Here is a 9709-nt window from a genome sequence, read left to right as displayed (position 1 = left end):
GGATGAACGGGTTGGCCTGAGCCTCGGTTTCCCCCTCTGTCAAATGGGACGGTGACGCTCCCTATCTTCACCAGCGGTGACCATCAGGCGAGAGGGATGCAGCACGCAGCAAGCCCTCGGTAGGTGGCGGGGTCACCTGTGTCCTACCCGCCTGGCGCGCCGGGAAGGTCACCAGAGCTCTGAGCAGGGCCGTCTCATCCGCAGCTGGAGAGCCGAGCCTGTGATAGAGCCAGCGGAGGCTGGAGAGAAAACAGACCGTGGTCACGAGACCTTCGATGGAAAAATCCGTAGCACTCACCTACGCAGGGAGCGGGCGTGAGAGAAGGCAGAGCAGGGCAGACGCGAAGACGGATGTCGCCCTGGAGCTCACCGCAGCCCCTGGCCAGCGTCTCAGCCCCGTTGACGTGGGGAGAAGGTTGCGCAGGCGGTTTATGGACAGAGATCTGGGCTGCGGAAGCCTCGAGAACGGGCAGCGGCTGGCCCGTCTACCCTGGCGCTGACGCCATCAACCCCCGTAGCCAACTCTGCACTTGGAGCTGTTCCCAGGGGTCTGACCTCTCCTTGTCCTGGTTTTGTCTCACGTGACACACCACCCAGCCGCCGCCACTGCCACCTGGGCCTGGCGCTGCGGACGGAGCTGTTTTCCTCCCCGGCTGCTGGCTTGTGTCATCTCCACGAGGGCAGGCCTTGCGAGCCTCAGCTGCTCGGTGTCAGGCACAGGGGTGCTATGTAAACAGTGTTCCCTTTATTAGGCATGAAGGAAAACTAGGCCGGCCACAGTGCAGCAAAAATAACACAACAATTAATAAGCACGCCGCCAGGGCCGGCAGCCCCCCAGGGCCCTGCCGCACAGAAGCTACGCTCATTCCTCTCCGTTTGACACATCACCACTCGCTGACCTCATTCCCGCCCGCGCCAGGCCCCCGAGCGTCTGGCCCTGCCCCGGCCCATCTGAAGTGGCCTCGCGAGTCCCATCTCCAGGCGCATCAAACTGGGTCAGTAAAGCCTGTCCTTTTCCCATCGTTTTCTCACCGAGGCATTTGAAGTCATCAAAATCCACAAGCCAAGCACCGTTGCCTGAGCTGTGCGCCTTCCACGGAGCGTGTCCGTCCCGGCCACGCGGAGGCCGCTCTGGCTGGCTCCGGGCACTGCCTGGCGGTCATCTGGTCTGTGTCTTCGCCTCCGGACAGGGCGGCACCGGCACAAACCTGGCTCCTCTTCGAAATATCACCAGGGAGCCCTGGCTGGTGTGGTTCAGTGGATAGAGCGTCGGCCTGTGGACTGAAGGGTCCCGGGTTCGATTCCGGTCAAGGGCACATGCCCGGGTTGCAGGCTCAATCCCCAATAGGGGACGTGCAGGAGGCAACCGATCGATGATTCTCTCTCATCATTGATGTTTCCATCTCTCTCTCCCTCTCCCTTCCTCTCTGAAATCAATCAAAACATATTTTAAAATATATATCAGCAGGGAAAGATTCCTCCGGGAGAGCTGAGAGCCTCACGTTTACCCTTCAGCCCATCTGCTCCGTGGTGGCTGGGCAGGAAGGTGCCAGGGCACAGAGCCGGGGCGGCCTTACATGGCAGCAGGTCTCGGGGCTAAGCTGACAGCCCCCCATGCGTCCAGCCCGTCGTGCCTGGGGACAGCGGACCTGCCATCGGTGGCTGTCAAGTTGGTGCTGATCAGCTTCTAGTTACACGGCCCTGGGACACCTCCGTTTCCCAGGAGCCCTCTGCACGGGTAGCCTCTTCCCCAGGCAGGTACGGTGACATGGGGGGTGGGGGTGGGGGCAAGCAGTGCCCTTCCGGCTTTAAGAAACAAGTGTCTGCGAGAGCCAGGCGTTCGGAGGGATGGAGGCAACGGTGAAGTGTCTGAGACAACAGCCGGCTTCGAAGGGCTAAGGCGGAGAAGGCGTGTGGAGCAATCACCACCTGTAACCAGTCCCCACAGAAGGAGAGTTGGAGCTCTTGCTGGTTCTTGCCTTGAATCCACACACTCCCGCCGTGGAGAAGACGTGCTCTTTAAAGCGGACAACGGGCCCGTCTGGTGGCTCCGCAGCTGGAGCGTCGTTCCCGTACGCCAAGGGTGCAGGTTCCACCCCGTCAGGGCACACCAAGCATCAACCAGTGGCCTGGACGGCGTGGCTCAGTGCCTGAGCGTCGACCTATGAACCAGGAGCTCACAGTTTGATGCCCGGCCAGGGCACATGCCCGGGTTACAGGCTCGATGCCCAGGTTGCAGGCTCGATGCCCAGTGGGGGCCGTGCAGGAGGCAGCCGATGGATGATTCTCTCTCATCATTGATGTTTCTATGTGTCTTTCCCTCCCCTTTCCTCTCTGAGATCAATAAAAATATATTTTAAAAAAGAACCAACCAATGAAGGCATAAATAAGTGGAACCACAATCAATGTTCCTCTCTCCCTAAGAATCAAGTTTGAAAAAGGGCCAGGGGAACACACTACGTCACTACCCATCGCGGGAGCCGTTCTAAAACGCAAAGGACGATGTTAAGATCAATAAAAATGTACATTAAAAAAAAAAAGTCAATGGCAGAATGGAAGTGCTGGATGTATGGGTGTTAGCTGCAAAACTCAACATTGTTTGAAATTTTCAATAACAAAATACTGGGAAAACTTGGTAACATTTTATGCATTTGTTCTTATAGTTACCGTTTTAATTTGGGCAAGTGACCGCTATTGACATAACGGTTCCATTTCCGGGGGGGAGAGAGAGAGAAACATCAATGATTAAGAATCACTGATCGGCCGAAACCGGTTTGGCTCAGTGGATAGAGTGTTGGCCTGCGGACTCAAGGGTCCCGGGTTCGATTCCGGTTAGGGGCGTGTACCTGGGTTGCGGGCACATCCCCAGTGGGAGATGTGCGGGGGGCAGCTGATCGATGTTTCTCTCTCATTGATGTTTCTAGCTCTCTATCTCTCTCCTTTCCTCTCTGTAAAAAATCAATAAAATATATTTTAAAAAAAAAGAATCACTGATCAGCTGCCTCCTGCGGGCACCCCCTGCTGGGGATCCAGTCCGCAACCCCGGCATGTGCCCTGACTGGGAATCGAACCAGCAACCTTTCAGTGCACGGATGCCCAAACAACTGAGCCTCACCGGACAGTGCCTGCCACTAACTTTTTTTTAAAAAATATATTTTATTGATTTTTTTACAGAGAGGAAGGGAGAGAGATAGAGAGTTAGAAACATCGATGAGAGAGAAACATCGATCAGCTGCCTCCTGCACGTCCCCTACTGGGGATGTGCCCGCAACCCAGGTACATGCCCTTGACCGGAATCGAACCTGGGACCCTTCAGTCCGCAAGCCGACGCTCTATCCACTGAGCCAAACCGGTTTCGGCAACCACTAACTTTTTAATGCTGTTTGATCGATCATACATCTGTCTGTCTTTCCATCCCTCTCCACCCATAAAAACATCTACTTTTTTATGTATTTCAGAGAAAATTACAGACATCAGAACACCTCCCCTAAATACTTCAGAATGCAAATTGTTAACTAGACTTTGATATTTATTTAAAGCTTTTTGTCTCTTGCTATAAAATATACATGCAATAAAATGCACAAACCTTTTTGTTGTTGTTCATTCTCAAAATGTTTTCCATTAAATTTTAGAGAGGGGGCAGGGGAGAGGGAGTGAGCGCGAGAGAGAAACATTGATGTGAGGGAGACACATGGATGGGTTGCCTTCTGTACATGCCCTGACCGGGGCTGGGATTGACCCGCAACCCAGGTATGTGCCCTTGATCAAAAATTGAACCTGCAACCCTTCGGTGGGAAGGACGACACTCTAACCACCGAGAAACACGGGCCAGGGCTGAAATGCACAAATTGTAAGTACGCATTTGCTGAATTTATAAAAAAAAGCGCACTTTTAACAACCAAACTCCTATCAAGATACAGAAATCACCGTCGCCCTAGAAAGGTCCCTCGGGCTCCATCCCATCAGCCCCCCCAGCGCCCCCAGGCCACCCTAGCTCTGACTCCCCGCCACGGAAGAGCCTGCTCGCGGATTGCATGTAGCTGGACTCGCTGCTGTTCCGTGTGCGCCTGCTTCCGCTCAGCAACATGTTTCTGAGGTTCCTCTGTGTCAGCGCACCGTCGGCGTCTACCGTTCATTCCATCGTCTGACTCTACCGCATTCAGTCCAGCCGTTCTCCTATCACGGCCGCCTCGCCCTTTCCCGCATTGGGCTGTTATGAATGCAGATACCACAAACAGGTCTTTCTGTGTGGACAAATGCTTTTCTTTCTCTCGCTCAGTATCCAGACATAGAACTGCTGGGTCGTAGGTAGGCATATGTCTAGTTGAAAAGCAACTGCCACTGGATAGAGCCTGTGGGACTGAAGGGTCCCGGGTTCGATTCCAGTCAAGGGCAGGTACCTTGGTTGCAGGTCCTGGTCTCACATGGATGTTTCTGTCTGTCTTTCCCTCTTTTCTGCTTTCTCTAAAACTCAATGGAAAAATATCCTTGGACGAGGATTAACAAACAAACAAAAAAGCAACTGCCAGACTTTTCCCTCAGCAGAGGCGCTATTTTACATCCCACCGCCCGCGCCTGGGAGAGCCAGGCGCCCCTGGACCTGGTCAGCATTTGGTGTTGTCAGTCTTTCAACATCAGCCTGTCTGGTGGGCAGGGACCGGCGCCTTGCTGTGGTTTTAACTTGCATTTCCCTGACGATTAATGATGTTAAGTACTTTTTTCACGTGCTTACTGGCCACTCATGTATCTTCTTTTGCGCAGTGTCTGTTTAAGTCTTTTATCCATTTTATTTATTTTGATTGATTGATTGATTGATTGATTGATTTCAGAGAGGAAGGGAAAGGAAGAGCGAGAGAGAAACAATGATGAGAGGAAATCATTGACTGGCTGCCTCCTGCACGCCCCCTACTATGGACCGAGCCCACAACCCGGGACCCTTGAGTCCGCAGGCCGACGCTCTATCCACTGAGCCAAACCGGCCAAGGCCTTCTATCCATTTTAAAATTTGGTTGTTGTCATCTTATTATTGAATTGTACATGTACTTTATTTATCCTGCATACCAGTCGGTGGCCAGAGAAACGTTTGCAAATATTTCCCCCCGGCCTGTGGCTTGCGTACTCACTCTTCCAGCAGGGTCTTTGATGAAGTCCAATCTATCAGGCCTGACTGGGAATCTAATCGTGACCTCCTGGTTCACAGGTCGACGCTCAGCCACGGAGCCACGCTGGCTGGGCCGTTCAGACATGTTGAGGGGCCTCGGTACTCCGCCCATAGTCACGAGGGTTCCTTTCTCCACACCCTGCCAGCCCTGAGCGCGTGTCTTTGATAACAGACGTGCTGACAGTGAGAGGGGATATCTCATGGTGGTTTTGTTTGCATTTCCCTGATGATCAGAGGCGTGGAGCCCCTTTTCATGTGCCCGTTGGCCATCTATATTATAAAAACCACCCTAACTGGTTTGGCTCAGTGGATAGAGCGTCGGCCTGCGGACTGAAAGGTCCCAGGTTCAATTCCAGTCAAGGGCATGTACCTGGGTTGCGGGCACATCCCCAGTAGGAGGTGTGCAGGAGGCAGCTGATCGATGTTTTTCTCCCATCAATGTTTCTCTCTATCCCTCTCCCTTCCTCTCTGTAAAAAATCAATATATTTTTTTAAAAAATCAATAAAATATATTTAATAAATAAATAAATAAATAAAAAAATATATTATAAAAACCCAGTGGCCTTAACGCCATGACGACCAAAGACTGGTGCGGGAGGGCGGGGCTGTGAGCTGGTGAGGCCGCGCGATTTTGCGCACTGAGCTTCTAGTTTGTATGTATCCTTTGGGAAACTGTCTGTGAATGTCCTTTGCCCATTTGTAAGCTGGGCGACTTGCCTCTGGCTAGGGAGTTGTACGAGTTCCTTATACACTTCGGATGTTAACCCCTCCTCGGATACGCAGTTCGCAAACCTTTCTCTCCTCCGTTCATAGGTCACCTTCCCGTTCTGTTGGGTGTTTCCTTGGCTGGGCAGAAGCTGTGCGTCTGAGGTCGTCCCCTTGCGTGACATTTGCCTCTGCTGCTTGTGCTTTTTTGGGGGGTCATATTCACAAAATCATTGCCAAGATCCACGTGAAGGCGCGTCTTCCCCGTGTTTTCTTCTGGGAATTTTGCGGTTTTGGGTTTTACATCTGTAGTTCAGCGACAGGCTACTTAACAACCAGGCCGCGGCTTCCTTGCCACTACCATCCTCTTAACGTGTCGGCAGGTCCCTCATCCCTCTGCTTCCCCTACGACGCAATGTGATGCTTGATTTCATGTGTCACCCTGACTGAGCCGCAGAGCACTCAGATATGGGGTCCGTCGCCCTCCGCATGTCTCCGTGAGGGCATTTTCTGGGCGAGACTAACAGTGAGTTCAGTGGACTGCGCAAAGCAGATTGCCCTCCCTGAAGTGGGTGGGCCGCCTCCCATCAGCTGAGGGCCTGGAAGACGGGTCCTCCCCAGCATCGGAGAGCGTCCTTCCCGCCCGCCTGGCTTCCGACGGGGACATCAGCTCATCGCCTGCCTCTGGATTCAAATAGCAACAGCGGCTCCTCCTGGGCCTCAAGCCTGTTTATCTTCAGCGGGGAACCCCCCCCCCCCGCCCCCCCCTCCCGGTTCTCAGGCCCTCACACGCAGACGGGAACCCAGCCACCGGCTCTCTGGGGCCTCCGGCCTGCTGACTCACCCTGCAGATCTTGGGAGTTGCCCGCCTCCATCATCGCATGAGCTAGTTTCTTACAATAAATCTATTTCTATCTCTCCCTGTGTAAACATCCGAGTGGTCCTGTTTCTCTGGAGAACCCTGACGAACACAGAATCAATCCAAACCTCTTTCCCAAGAAGTCCTCCCACCCCCAGTTCTCCGCTCAGGCTGCAGAAACAAACAAGAGCCCAGGCCTAGGGGGCGTGAAGCAGCAGCGAGGCGCCACCGCCTCCCCGAAGGGCCTCCATGCGGTGACGCAGGGCTCCAGGCCGCGTCCGTCTCTCGGTTCTTCCATCCCAGCACAGGGTCCCCACCCACAGAGAGTGGAAAACTCACGGCCACTCCTAGTGACCTCAGACTGGGAGCGGCACCCCTCAATCCCTCCCACAGCGCTGGGGGCCAGAACTGGTCGCGTGGCCCTTATCAAACTGCAAGGGAGTCTGGGAAGTGGAAAATAATCATAAACACTGAGGAGTGCCTTCTCGAGGCCAGGCTGTGTGCTAAGCACTTAAATATCAGTCTTTTTCCCGAATCCACAGCCTCAGTGTGTGAGTGCTACTGTGACCTCGAGGTACAGCTAAGGAAACGGCCGCGGGAAGTGGAGGAAGCCAGACAGCCCGACTGCACGGCGGCCGCAGATTCGACCCCAGATCTCTGTGCGTCCAGAACCCACCCTCCTGACCCCCCCCCCCCCCCGCCCCATCCCAATCACTGCCCAGAATATCTCCATCCAGGTGGAGGCCAGGATTAGGTTCTTATCTTCTGCTTCATCTTGTTTCATCTTCCCCAGGAGTCATGAATTTTTAAACCTCGTGCAAGATCAACCAGTTCCCCCAGAGGAGACAGTGAAAGAACAGAACAGGCAGAAGCAGGACAGCCATCACATAAACACACGTTCTTCCAGGAAATGCCGCCCGCCTGCCTGCCTGCCTGCCAAGGGGGGGAAACGCAGGGGAAGCAGTGACGCCAGCCAGCACGGTGGGCGGTGGGCGGAGGGGAGAGCGCGCTCAGCCGCCAGGGGCGGCGGTTCCTTTTAGGAAAGACAGAGAGATGGGACTTGGGCCCTTAGAGACTGGGGCTTCTTCCGTTCCTGCAGGTGATGTGCAGTGAGCAGGGCCTCCAGAGCAATTTTTACGGGGGGGGGGGGGGGGAACGGGGGGATTGGGGGGGGAGAGCCCAGCCCTGCAGCTCTCCCGCCTCCCTAAGCCGGTGGACCTTCCCTCCAGCCCAAGTCTTCCTGCAGAGGAGAAGCTGGAAATGGGAAAACCCGCAGTGGAGCCGAAGGCATCTGGCCCGTCTGCAGGCTCCTCCCTGGGCCCAGTCTTTTTATTTTCACTGATTTCAGAGAGGAAGGGAGAGGGAGAGAGAGATAGAAACATCAATGATGAGAGAGAATCATGGATTGCTGCCTGCTGCAGGCCCCCCCACTGGGGATCGAGCCTGCAACCCGGGCATGTGCCCTTGACCGGGAATCAAACCATGACCTCCTGGTTCATAGGCTGATGCTCAACCATTGAGCCACGCCAGCCGGGCTAGACCCAATCTTTACACCCATAATAACCACACCCCTGCCACTTGGCAGTGCCCTGGTACTCCATGTCCCAACTTCAAATTGCTCCACCCCTGGGGCGCCTCAGGGCCGCTGGGATCCAGGTGGTCGCACAGTGGGGGCACCTGCTCTGGGGGAGGTCTGCAGGTGGCCTCAGAAGAATCTGGGCTCAGAAGCAGTGTTCCCGTTGGCAGAATGAGGGGCTTGGTGAGCTGTTTCACGGACCCCGTGGCCTCTGTGGACACGCCTGAGGGTCTGGCTGGGAGAGACTGCCCGTGCGGGTCCAGAGGCCCCGGAGGGCCAGGCCACACTCCCCTGTAACAAGGCAGAGGGGAAGGGGCCGGAAAGAGGGTGGGCTGGGGGTCCTGCTGCCTCACAGATGAGGTGGGGGGAGGAGTAGGTGGGGGACAGCCATCATTTCAATATCCATTTGAAGAGAGAGATCCAAGGCTTGAGCCCAAACAAGCAACACATCTCCCACTACAAACACATCAGCCGGACCTGCTATTCCGGACCAGCCCCTGCTTTTCACAGGCAGCAGGACCAGAGAGGGGCGGTTACTAAAGGAACGTCACACAGCCCTGTTTGTTGCAGAGCCAGACCTCAAACCCACGTTTTAGAAGAGGCTCTGGAAGGAGCAGGGATGTGACCTGGGCTCACCCTGGACATCAGCACCTCTGCCTCTTCCTCTTCCTCTTCCTCTCCCGGCTAAAGGCTAAGGGGGCTCAGCCCAGGCCCTCCCTGAGGCCACACCTGGTCCTGTACCCCTCCCCCTCGCCCCTCCCCTCTCCCCAGCACCCCTTGTCTCAGGGCCCAGGAAACAGCACCTTTGGGCCTGGCCGCAGGCCTCCAGCACAGGGACTTGAACCGCATCATAGGACCCAGCAACGCCTCTTCCGGACACACACCCCAAAGAACTGAAAGCAGGCATGCAAAGAGATACTTGAACCCCATGTTCAGCCCCGGAAGCGCCGCCTTCTCAATCTCACTGCGCAGGCCTGGACCAGGTCACCCATCTAGCCAGGGCAGCCTGTCCCTTCGGAGCCACGTGGCGTGGAGCGCAGGGCCACAGGCTCAGCACTTCCCAGAGGATCTGCCCCGCGCCCAGCAGGCCTGGCGCAACCCCAGAGCCAAAGCGGCCTCCACCCATTCGCGCCTGGGGCAATGTAGTCGCCGGCTCCCTCCTCCTGCATCCCCAGCCGCGGGAAGGCAGCGCCTCTCCTGCAGTTCCGGCTGATGGCCGCTGGATGTCGCCACACAGCAGAGAACCACAGCTGCCGGCCCTGCTGGGCGTTGGGGCCGGGAGGGCCTCCGCCTGGGGAATTCCTGCCCAAGTCTTTCTGGGCGCCCGCCCAGGTGGTCCCCAGAGGCTCAGAGCTTCCCTCCAGGCGCTAGGGGAGCATTTCAAACGCTTCACCCCCTGCTAAAAGGC

The sequence above is a fragment of the Myotis daubentonii genome, chromosome 9 (genome assembly GCF_963259705.1).
Source record: "Myotis daubentonii chromosome 9, mMyoDau2.1, whole genome shotgun sequence".
Classification (NCBI taxonomy): domain Eukaryota; kingdom Metazoa; phylum Chordata; class Mammalia; order Chiroptera; family Vespertilionidae; genus Myotis; species Myotis daubentonii.
The sequence above is the reverse complement of the archived record's forward strand: the minus strand, read 5'-3'. Positions refer to the sequence as shown.